General features: G+C 35.7%; 1 long non-coding RNA gene across 1 annotated transcript; it reads left to right on the top strand.

Moving 5' to 3' along the window:
* The first annotated feature begins 475 nt into the window (after positions 1-475).
* On the top strand, positions 476-4794 carry LOC121222179 (uncharacterized). The gene is made up of 2 exons (XR_005919246.1): positions 476-537; positions 4527-4794. It is a non-coding gene; the product is annotated as an uncharacterized lncRNA (long non-coding RNA).
* The last annotated feature ends 8048 nt before the right edge of the window (positions 4795-12842 follow it).

Below are 12842 nucleotides of genomic sequence, written 5' to 3'. Positions count from 1 at the left end.
TGATGATTTTTATTTTTTTGAGATCGTTGCTTCGAGTACTACAAAGCCCATGCTTAAATTTTTGAATTGGTTGTGTATTTTGTCATATGCCATTGAAGAGAGCTTGTTGTTTTTGTTGTTAGATGATGGAAAATAAATATATGTTGTTAGATTTTCATGTTTTAATTAGTAATTTTTGATAAAAATGTGTATTAAGGACTAAATTAAGAAAAGTGTAAATTAAGGGGTCAAAATGTGAAATAAATGAAATGTGTGGACTTAGATGGACTATAGGAATATTCGGCCCTAGCATGATACATGCAAATTTTGTGTATTTTATGTTTTATGCAATAGGGACTAAATTGTAAAAAAGTGTAAAATGTCAGGGGCAAAATGGTAGTTTGCCCATTCATGTGTTTTTGGATTAAATTGAACGGAATTATGTTTAAATAAGTTTAATTTGAATATGTTTAGATCATGAACCAAAGAAAATGGATTTGGATCGGGGAAAAACAAAAATAATCGAATAGTCGTCTATTCCGTCCGTCGATATCCGAGGTAAGTTTATAAGCAAATAGATGTTATAATTTTTAATTAAATGTGAATTATATGTGCTGAAATGAATATGTGAATAAATATATGTATTAGCTGAATGTGTACAAGCTTGGTAGCTATGTTTATGAATTCGTTTCGACTGAGTTACGACGTCCGAAAGCCCCGTATAAGCCTTAGGAATAGTTAGGATACATATGTCATGACATAGGATTTCTGTGACAGCCCAAAATTGACCCTAGTCGAGAAGTGGTTTCGGGACCGCTAAACCGAGTCACCGAAATATTTGAATGTGATATTTATTGTCTAGAATATGTAATTATGAATGTGTGAAAATTTCAAGCTTCGATTTAGTCGATTGCATGTGAATTTAGTCAATAGGACTTATGTGCGACATTTTTGAAATGTGATAGGTCGAAGCATAAGGACCCATTAGTGCATGAAATAAAAAGGGGGGACTTGCATGTCAAATTCCCCCCTAATTAGTAGTGGCCGGCCATGACAAGCATGGTAGACCAAGTGTGATGGGCAAGACATGTCATAGACATGTTGTGTTGGTGCATCATGGGTGGAAAAAAATAAAATAAGGAGCATGGGCATAAAATAATGAAAGGGAATATGATGAAAACAAAAAAAAAAAGTGTGTGGTTGTTTCCCCCCCCCATTGCCGTGAGTTAAAGAAAAGAAAAGAGAAAATTTTGTTCATCCTTTTTCATCTTCATTTGGCCGAAAATTCTAAGGAAGGAGGAAGGAGTTCTTGCTTCATGTTTGGTTTGGAAGAGGATTAGGAGGAGGTTTGGCCATACTTGTATCTAGATCAAGGTATGTTTGAGGTTGTGCCATGAGATTCATGCATGTTTTTAGTTGCTAGCTTGAGTTCTAATTAGCCCATGGTTCAAATCTTTGCTATGTCATCGGGATGATATTCGGCCTAGGTAGATTTTGTGTTAATGCCATTGCATGCTAAATATGAAGCTTGTTAATGATGCATGTGATGGTGGATTGATGATTCTTGAATCTTCTTTTTAGCATTTTTGAGTGAGCACATATGTGCATTGGTTGCTAGATGGAGAAGAATCGGCTAGCAAGTTGTGTGCTAAGGCCGAATATAATTTTTGTATATTAATGAGTAATGCATGTGTTAAATTGATGGAAAGGGAGAGGATGCTTTACTAGTGTATATATGTGTGTATTAGCCAAGTTTTGAACTTGAAACAAAAGGGTGTTTAGTCAATACAAGTGACCATACTTGTAGAATGTATTAAGTGTTGAAATCGGCCCCAACATAGACATGCATATTCGGCCATAGGAAGGAGATTGGTGTTGCATGTATTCGGTTAGAGGCAAGCATATTGATGCTTTTGTCTTGGCTTAGAAAATTCGGCCAAGGGGGAAAAATTAGCTAAAATGTTGAGTTTGATTCATGATTCCGTACATATGTGACTTTAATGTCTAATGTATAAATATGGGCTAAGTGCCTTGTGTTCCTCTTTTCGATGCTCAAATGATTAAATCAATTTATTTGTTTAATTAAGCTCAAGAGCAAAGGGGAACTAAATCCGATAAAGGGAAGGAAAAAGTGGTCGAATAGCTATCGGAATCGTTCGACAACACCCGAGGTAAGTTCTTGAGTAAAAGAGCTTAAATTATGATTTGATTAGATCATGTTTTAAGCAAACCAAAATCATGCTCTTTGTGTGGCTATTGAGCCGAAATTGCAAGAATGATAAATGTCTTGTGTTTGAGTTTTGCTAACGAAAACGAAATACGAATGTGCCATGATTTATTGTTAAATGTGCATGGTTATTTGAATGATGTCCGGGCTAAGTCCCGAAGGCTTTGTGCTAAGTGACCATATCCGGACTAAGATCCGAAGGCATTTGTGCGAGATACTAATTCTGGGCTAAGCCCGAAGGCATTTGCGCGAGTTACTAAATCCGGGTTAAGTCCCGAAGGCAATTGTGCGAGTTACTATAACCGGGCTATGTCCCGAAGGCATTTGAACGAGTAGCTATATCCGGTTAAATTCCGAAGGTACGTGATTTGGGAATGAATGATCTTGCTGTAAAAATTTCAGTAAATACTCTAGAAACATCCCAACATTGAGGTATGTTTCGTATGTGCTTGAATTTAGTTGAGCCCTTACAAATAAGTATTCGCTCAGTTGATAAACGAGCTACCGGCCTTTGGCTAAGTTGATCTTTTGTGTATGTACATAAGGTTCGGTAATGTGAAGCAAGTATGATATCGAAAATTTGTGCATATGAAATTATCCGTTTAGCTATATGAATGCCATACTTTTGCTGTGCTGGAATTCCTTGCTCAAAACTTACTAAGCATAAATTGCTTACTCCGTTTCTTTGATCCTCTGTTTTATAGATTTTGGTTCTCCAGCTATCGGACTCGGGATTTTGAAGTCGAAGTCGCCCACACTATCAAAGCCCCCCCTTTTGGTACAATTTTGGTTGAACTTCGAAATGGCATGTATAGGACTACCCGTTTGTTGTGGGTCATAGACCCTTTGGACTTGTATAATTTTGGATAGCCATGCGAAAATGGCTTATATGTGTTTGAGTATAATGTTATAATCAATTGGTGTGGATATGCTTGACAAGGATTGGCCATGGGAATGGTTAATCACTATCATAAATTGTGCTATTTATGCAAAAAGGGCTAGTTGAATCATGGAAACCATGAAATAGGTAAAGTCTACCTTAAAGGCAGATGCTGACAGCAGCAGTGATGTAGATTCAGAAAATCACTAAAAATAGTAGGAATGGAATTAAATAGTGAATAAATTATGTAAACGAACCTTGATGAATCTATTTTCATAGGAAAGTAACGAAACAATCATACGGACAGTATGTTAAGAGATATTCAGGTTCTTGTGAGACAGGGCCAGAACGGTTTCTGGATTTCCTGTTCCGACTTTGGAAATTCATTACAAATTAACCAGAGACAATTAGGAGTCAAGCCATATATGTATAGATTCCTCTCTGAGTCTAGTTTCTATAGAAACAAACGGCATCAGTATTGAAGCCCTGTACAGAGAGATATCCAAGTCGTAATGCGCAAAGGTCAGTGTAGTCGATCCCTGTAACATGGGAGACTTTGACTAATAAACTGTACTAATTGGCCCAACCAAAAATTCTAGAAAAAAATATGTAGATGGGCATATGAGTCTAGTTTCAGGGAAAATTTACGGAACTGGATTCCGAGTTTCTGAACTCAAGATATGATTTTTAAAGCGACTAGTACGCAGATTGGCAGTGTCTGGGAAATTATTTTTTTAAAGTCTGTGAACACCTCGTGTTCGACTCCGGTGTCGGTCTCGGGTTCGGGGTGTTACAATTTCGATATGTATTTTCATGTAAGACCACGTCTGGGACGTTGGCATCGAATTGTGTATACGTGTAAGACCATGTCTAGGACATTGGCATCGTATTTGATTTGTGTAAGACCCTGTCTGGGACAGTGGCATCGATATGTGATTACATGTAAGACCACGTTTGGGACGTTGGCATTGTACGAGCCTTCCGACTATCCGAGTATCCTTTTTAATTCTGAATGGTTCAACGGGTAAAGATAAGTTGTGTACGAATGTTTAAATCAGGCTAAGTGACCAGGTATGTGATAATTGATTATCTATTTGAAAATAAGGTAAGTTGTATACTTGAATTGATGATATGAAGTTATGTGAAATATGAATTATGTGGTTGCATATTTGAATATATATGTATTCAGCCTTTGATGTATATGTGTATTGAGGAAAGTGATGATTAGTTATATTATCAATTGATTATTTGGTAAAGAGGGAAGTTATTACAAATTATATAAGTTTTGATATATAAGTTGATAAATTGAATTATATGTGAAATTATAATGGTTTATTACTAATTTTCTAGCTTAATTTACGTAAATGATTAAATGTTTATTTGCTTATGACTTACTAAGCTTTGATAGCTTACTGTGTGTAATCACTTTCTGTTTTATAGATTTGGAAGTTGGTTATGAGCTCGGCGATCGTCAGAGAAGTCTATCACACTATCGAGTACTGTTTTCGGTATTTTACTAAGTTTGAAATTGAACTTATGGCATGTATAGTCTAGTTAATATGTTTGATTTCGGGTATGTTAATATGAGCCATGCGAAAATGGCTTATTTATTTTGTTAAGCATGTTTTATGCTTTTGAACAAGTGTTAGATATGTTGATTTTGGTATCTCGGCTATGGCATATTTATTTATGTGAATTATGTTTGATATGTTTTGTTAAGAATGTGGTAAATAATTCGGCATAGGTGAGCTTAGATGAAGCATATAAGTGAAGTGAGTTTGGTATATATATGTTATGGTGTTTTAGTCACGTGCTTCGGCAATGAGGTAAATGATATTCAAGCTTAATTAATCTTAGTTATGTGTTATATATATATATGATATGTGTGATATGTTTGGTTTTGGTATTGGTGTTTCGACTATGGTTTATTTATAAGTAAATATATGTGAATCTTGTTTGATATGCTTTGTTAAGGTATTGTTATGTAATTTAGTAATTAAGAGAACTCGGTTATGGCATATAGGTGAAATGCTAAGTAAATCATAGATGAAATGATAGTTAAATTTGGTTTGTAAGAGTATATTTACATTAATAAATTGATTTGAAAGAAACTAGTAATGTGCATGTGTATGTACGGTTATAAGGTATGGAAGAACATGTGTATATTTGGTCATGATCTAGACCTATTTTGGAAGTGTGTTTTATGCTATAAATTGGTGTATGGATATAGGTTTGGAAAATGTGAAGTGATATGTATGATTTTATTATTTGAATCGATATGGTTTGATTAGGAAATGATATATTTTGACTTATGATTTAATGGCTAAATCTTGTACAATTTATGAGGTTATTTATGGATGTCAATTTGTTATGAAATAAATTAGGAACGTGGAGTATTTAATAAAGTTACAATTTGCTCATGCAAGTGGACTTAATATTCGATTTTGTATTTGTAAAATGATATGAATTGTATGGATTTTTGGATATGGCTAAAATGGTGTATTCATATGCGCAAACTTGTAATAGATAAATATGCATGTTTTTGGTCTTTTAAATGATATATATAAATGATTTTTAAAGTAGGCTTAAAATTTATGAATAAGATACATAAAATTCGGGTAATGATAGTTAAGTGAGTAATACAAGTTTGAATTTAACTTTTATAAATTTATTGGATTAGTCGATTAAAGGATAAGTTTATTTGTATTGAGTGTGTATAGTTTATGATTGAATGATTTCATTGAAATGGGCTTATGTGTATAATATAATGACATTAAAGGTATGTAAGGCTAAAATATAATGTTACTAATGTTGCATTTGTGATTAGACATTAAGTTGTATACATATTGGTTTCATTATGTACATATGCAGAAGTTATGAAATGCAAAGTTTGATATTTAGATAATGAAATTATGTACGTACATATTCCCTGTATATGAAAAGTGAGGATATATGCTTGAATATGATTTAATTATGAAAATGTCGTTAATACGATGGATTTAGGGAAATCGAATATTGAAAGTATTATATACTTGAACATGACTCTGATATATACAAGTTTGGTTCGAATTTGTTAATTATAGAATATGTTTGATTGAGATTTGATGTATGTTTAAATTGAATTAATTTAAATTTTGTAATGTGTTTATTTCTAATACATGCTTAGTAAGGTATGATTGATTTGAATTGTAATTATCATATATATATTTGAATTTAAAATAATTGAATTAAGGATATTCAAGTTTGATAATGTTATAAATGTATCGTTATTCTTTGGTGTATGAAAGGTGATAAATGACTGTGCTAAACTGTGTCTTGTTCGGTAATGCCTCGGAACCCTAATCTGGCAACAGATATGGGTTAGGGGTGTTACACAGTTACAATTAAGATTACCAGTGGATGGGTCTGCACTCACGGGGTCCGTTCAATCTGCGGATTGGAGAGCCATATGCTACGATCTTTTGGGTGCGATTTCGGATAATATTTACAAAGGTCGAGATGGGCTAGTTATGAGACACATTTCAGGAGCTGGGGAATGATTCGACTGAAGTAGAAAGAATACAATATGCTCAGGTATACATCCTTGAGATGATTGGAGGTTATTTAATGTTGGACTTGTCACGAAACCTCATACATTTGAGGTGGCTACTGAAACTCATTGATTTTAGAGTAACTGGTGAATTTAGTTGGGGGTCTGCCATGTTGGCAACATTGTACCAGGAGATGTACGGGGCAACGCCACCAAATAAAGCCAAAATCATATGTTGTCTATCACTACTACAATCATGGGCTCGGTTTCGCCTTCCATTTTTACGTCCTCGAGTGAACCACCCATATATATTCACACTCATAACGAGGTAAAATTTTTATTTGATTTTACAATTATTACAAAGATTTAAAATAAAATTGTATGCTAAAAATGTATTTAATTAGGTGGAACCATCCAGCGAGTTATGTTGGAATACCTACCGCTGTTGAAGATATATGGTTTCTATTACACCAACAGTCGGAAGCGCAAGTAAGTATTAAATAATATATATACATAAAATAGTCGTTTCATATTTAGTATTTAGTATTTAGTATTTAGTATTATGTATATAACTAATACTTTTATCACGTTCATATAGTTTTAATGGACACCATACGAGGATCTGGCAATTCGGGCAGTAATTCCGGATGAATTCTTTCCAAATCTGAACATTTGGCATGTTAAGGTTCCTTTGGTCAACTATACTACTGTCGAGATGCACTAGACGGATAGACTGTTGCGGCAATTTAGATTCAGACAACTGATTCTTGAGGCACCTGAGGTGCTCGATAAAGAGCACAAAATTGACTTACGACAAATGAATACGAATTAGTTGGTATTCTTATCGAAATATATTGAAATTTGGAGAAATCAGTATGATCATATACCTACTCACGAACTAGTCATCGTTCCAGAGTTAACGTGTGCTTCGGGTTACATGCCATGGTTTAGGATCTATGGCAAGCCATGTTTGTTATCGAAAGAGCAGAGGCGTCAGTAAATCCGTGTCGAAAGGGAACGATGGGGCCTTTTAAATCTAATGAGAAGAGATGACGGCACGGGCCCATATCAACAGCGCCCACACAATCACCAAGCCCAACGCCTCAACTGACGACACCCACACCACAGCCCCTTTAGATTATTCTAGGTGCATATCCTAACCCTTATATGTTTCCTTTTCCAGTTCTATGCTAGGTTAGAATGCATGGCCCGGTGCATCTCCTTTCTCGATGACTCTGACTCAACCGACGATATATAGGCCATCGTCGCTGGAGGGATTGCACGAGGCACCGTTGAGGAGCTCATCTCATTACCAATCCTCATCGCCTTATGGGATTCAAACACTTCCACTGTGGGTGATGCAAACTCCTTTACATTCTTTATTCTATCAAGGTAGGTCATCCTCCCAACACCCACAACCGGAGCAACCACAACCCCCGCTAGAAGCTGAACTAAGGAGGAATTCAACGTGTAATCGTCGACCACCCCCATGTGGCACTGATTCCGACCGGCACATACACTATTTTTTTAATATATTTGTAAAAAATATTTTTATATTGTTTCATTTAATAAAATAAAGATTGTTTTTAATATTTTAATAGTAAATTATTTTTATATTTTTAATAAAATAGAAGTTCTTTTGAATAAAATAATAGAAATAATGCAACATAGTTTCATTACAACAATTACCAACTATTTCGGTTCGGACATAATCGAATTGTATGACCTGGGTTCCTACACCATCCGCACAACTTCTGTTGGTTCGTTCTTTCCCGGATATCCATATTATTACGTATTCTACTTGAGTAAAGTCGACCTTTTGGTTTGCAACTCAATTCTCTATCCGATAACAACTTAAACAGAGCAAGTGATACAGACGGCCACTTACTTTCATCTGGGACCTGTGGGAATACGTGTCTCTACACATTGTACATGTATTCTATTTTGTACACTTCGTCGACATATCTCATGGGATCTAAATAGAGATTCTGACAAGCTGCAATTGCATGAGCGCATGGATAATAAAGTGCGTCAAACGTCCCATAGTCGTAAGTCATATTTCTCAGGTGTACACAATATTACTCGCCGATAATACATTGGTTCAGCCTGTCAAACTCCGTCACACGAAACTATAGGTTGTCGCGATTGTGACACACTGTGTGCATTGTGTTGGCCCGCGCCTTTGCCTTGTTAATTTCTTGCAATACCTTCCGGAACCATACATGGCCTCCCTGTATTTGGCCTTTATAACTCGCTATTCGCTTTGGAAATAGTGCTGCCAAACAAAAATATATCTCTCACACAACCGAGGTTATCGGTAAATGACACGTTCATTTTAGAATAGTATTTATGTATTCAGCTAGGTTTGTGGTCATATGACCATATCGTAGGCTGCCGTCGTATATTTGTATCCACTGTTTGAAAGGTATGTTATAGAGGTAGTCTGCGCTTTGATCATTAACTGAACACAAAATTCCCAACATCTCATGAAAACAGTCCTTATTGATCTCGTACCCTGCTAATATAAGTTGATAGCGAAAATTACATCCCACTATTCCATTCAGAATAAATTGAATATTACAAATAAAATTATATTAATAAAGATTAAATACCCATGTTGGTCACTTGCCGTCGTTCAATGGTAAACCGATATTATCTGTAGTAGTTAGACGCAATGTGCCTTAGACAATACCGATGGTGTGTGCTATCCATAGGCTTCTCTGTCGCTCAATTGCGGCTGGTATTGCAGTGCCTCGATCCTATGTAACGCAGATATCAAGTTGGGGGCATACGTGCCACCTTAACCTAGAAAGAAAGAAATCATAGTAATCACCTGACTCCCTCGGTGTTATTGCAAACGCAATTGGAATGATTCTACCACTGCCATCTTGTGCCACAGCTAGTAATAGTCGATGGGTATATCTACTATACATAAACGTATCGTCAATTTGTACCAATGGTTTACAGTACATAAATGCATCCCGACATTGCTTAAAAATCCATAACAGACGCTTGACCACTTAGCATCCACTGAGAAATCAGTCGTTGTAGTACGCAGGGATCGTTTCAAGGCCTGTTATGCAAACTGAGACGTACCTCTCCAGCACCTGACACCACTACCACACCTCATTATATGAAGCATCCCACTCACTCTGTATCTTTTCCAACGTCTTTTGCTTAGCTATCCAAGCCTTGCGGTAAGAGGGCGTGTACCTCAATTGACTACAAATATTGACAATTAAGACTGACACAGAAGTCCTGGGATCTGCCTTCAACATGGATAGTATTAAGCTAGCTATCATACTTGAATCCATCTTGGGATGATCTTGTAAAACATCTGTCAACGAAGTACGTTAAATAATGTAACATTAAGTAATAACATTATTATTTAAAAACCCTAAACACCCAATGATACTGTACCGGCAACACAGGTATGTGGACCTTTGTACATTTTTATCTTTCGCAAGCCTGTCATTTTTTTAAAATAAGCCATGATTTTCCATGAACAAGTATCGTCTTGTACTGCACACTTGGCCTCGAACTTTTTAGATTTAGATTTAACCATGTTGTAGTTAAGCCCGTGATTGATGCTATGTTGTTTCAATGCACCAAGAAAACTATCCTTACTGGAAAACTCCTTACCAACTTCCAATTCACCCGAATCAAATGACAAACTTGTACAGTCACGCCTTCTGTGTGGTAGATCTAGAAACTCCAACGCATCATCTGTTGATATATCGACATTATGCATGTGGACTGAAGGCGAGTACACCCTGAATCACAGATCTTCTTCTTCATCTGAACTCCCTTCAACGTCTTTAAGTTCGGATGGAACAGGCTCCGGTTCAAAAAATAATGCAACTTCTGTACTATCGGAGTCGGGCTCTTAAGGTGGATCCATATTGGACTCATCATTCAACCTACCATCATCTGCAACGTACGAGGTCCCCTCACCGGTGGACGTCGTAGAAAGTACATCATCCCTTTTTATGGACGTTTCGTAACGTCCCCAATTAGATGTGGATTGCCAACCATTAGAAGTTGATGTCATTCCCCAATATGTATTTCCAGCATCGAACATCGACCCACCGATGTGCATGCCCTATCCACAAACCGAGTGTCGTGCAGGAGTTGTGTATTTCATACTACCACCAAACACGAGTGTTTTTGTGTTCTACCTCCCACTAACGGAGTGTCGGGTAGGGGTAGTGTATTCCTCTCGAACAGAAGTACATGTTGAAGTCGCAAATGTTTCATTTGGCGATGAAAATTGTACATATAACTCAAGATGGGATGATCCACTAACGAGATGAGTCTGCACCATCGCCTCAAAGCTACGACCACATTGATATCAAATGAGTCATATGTCACAGGATCAATCGAAGCACAAAATCGATACTTAATAGAAGAAACCCTCATTGGCGTCGTTCCGAAAATTTTATGCTTAATTCTTTTACGAAATTCTGTTAAATCTATAGTCTAGTTAAAAACTAGTCGCGTTGTGTTCTCCGATAAAAAAATAACGCCGTTCTCGGTGTCATAGACCTCACCATCATAGTAAATAACAACACTAATACGTTTATTCATCTTCAATTTCTATTCTGCTTAGCCTGTCTAATTTTTCTTACTGTAACTTATGCAACCTGAGAATGAAATTTGGCTCATTTATAGCCTAAGGCCAAACATGAACTACTATAGAAAAAGAGCGTCGACGTGGGAGCTTTTTTCATCAATTTTGCTGATAGTGCATCCTGCTTGAAGCATTTTTGACACTATTTGTTCGGAAACGTCTTCTCAAAATTATTTTTCAGGAACAACTGTAAAAAAAGAGAGTCAATGTGGGAGCTTTTTTCAATAATTTTGCTGACAGTGCATCCTGTTTGAAGTGTTTTTCACACTATTTGTTCAGAGCCGTATTCTCAAAATTATATTTTAGGAATTACTGTAGAAAAAAAAATAAAATCCTTATTGTCAATATAATTTTCCCTAAACCCTAAACCTAAACACAATATTATTTTAAAAAACTAAACCCTAATTTAATTAAATTTTCTTAAAAACACTAAACCCTAATTTTATTTATTTATTTAAAACCCTTAAACCCTAATTTAATTAATTTTTAAAAAAGAACACTAAATCCTAATTTATTTTTTAAAATTCTTAAAACCCAAAACCCAAAATTATTTTAACAAAACCCTAAACCCTACAAACCTAACCCTAAATTATTTTAACAAAACCCTAACTCTAAAACCCTAAAATCCTAAACCAAAAAACCCTGGGGACTAAACATGCAAAAGCCTTAACTTAGAAAAAATACGGAGCAAAATGCACCCCAGGGGAGCAATTTTGCCACGTCAGCAAAGCGAGTCCACATCAGCGCGTTTTGTGCTGACATGGCAAAATCGCTCCCCCAGGGGCGCGTTTTGCTGAAATTTCACCCTAAAACGCTCTTACGTAGACGCGTTTTACCAAAATTTGCCCTTTCCGGTAAATAATGCAGAAATTGGCTCATTTCCATAAATATACTTGGAAATGGGCCTTTATAGGTAAATTAGTCTTATTTTGAATTATTTTATATTTTTTGTTAAAAGATATCAATTTACTATTTTTCGAAATTGACAAAGATCAAAGGGATATCAATATCAATCTATTAATTGAATTACTTATTCAAGTTAATTAAAAAATATTGATTTGATTAACTCAAAAAAAAATCAAATCAAATCATGTTTTACTCGCCCACTATCCCAAGTTATGATTCACCACTTAGTGCTGAATTTTAAAGCGCTAGCCAACTTCCTCAACAGAGTTCTCAAAAAATGATGAAACTTCACATCTTTAGCTGACACAAGAAACACTTTTCTTAAAATACAAATAATCAATGTGAGTAGCATCCATAGCTTTGTGACATGAAAGAAAATTCGTCTTTAAAAATCGATTCGCTAATCATAACTCCTTTTTGTTCTAGGAAGTCCCAAGAGAACGTCCACACTCACATCTTCCCAAAGTAAGTTGAGAGTAGGAAGAAGTGTCTACAAACCTGTATTTTGAGCTTTCATCTTGGCCTGTTGACATGTGTTGCATTTCTCCACAACTCTAACAACATATTTCCACAATTTTTGGCCAATAAAAATTATCTTTCACCAAACCATAAGTCTTTTCTCCACTAGAATGTCCAACAAGCCTTCCAACATGAGCTTCAATCAAGCTAACATTTTTTAGGGAGCATTTAG

This window comes from Gossypium hirsutum, chromosome D10, assembly GCF_007990345.1.
Source record: "Gossypium hirsutum isolate 1008001.06 chromosome D10, Gossypium_hirsutum_v2.1, whole genome shotgun sequence".
NCBI lineage: Eukaryota > Viridiplantae > Streptophyta > Magnoliopsida > Malvales > Malvaceae > Gossypium > Gossypium hirsutum.
The sequence above is the reverse complement of the archived record's forward strand: the minus strand, read 5'-3'. Positions and strand labels throughout refer to the sequence as shown.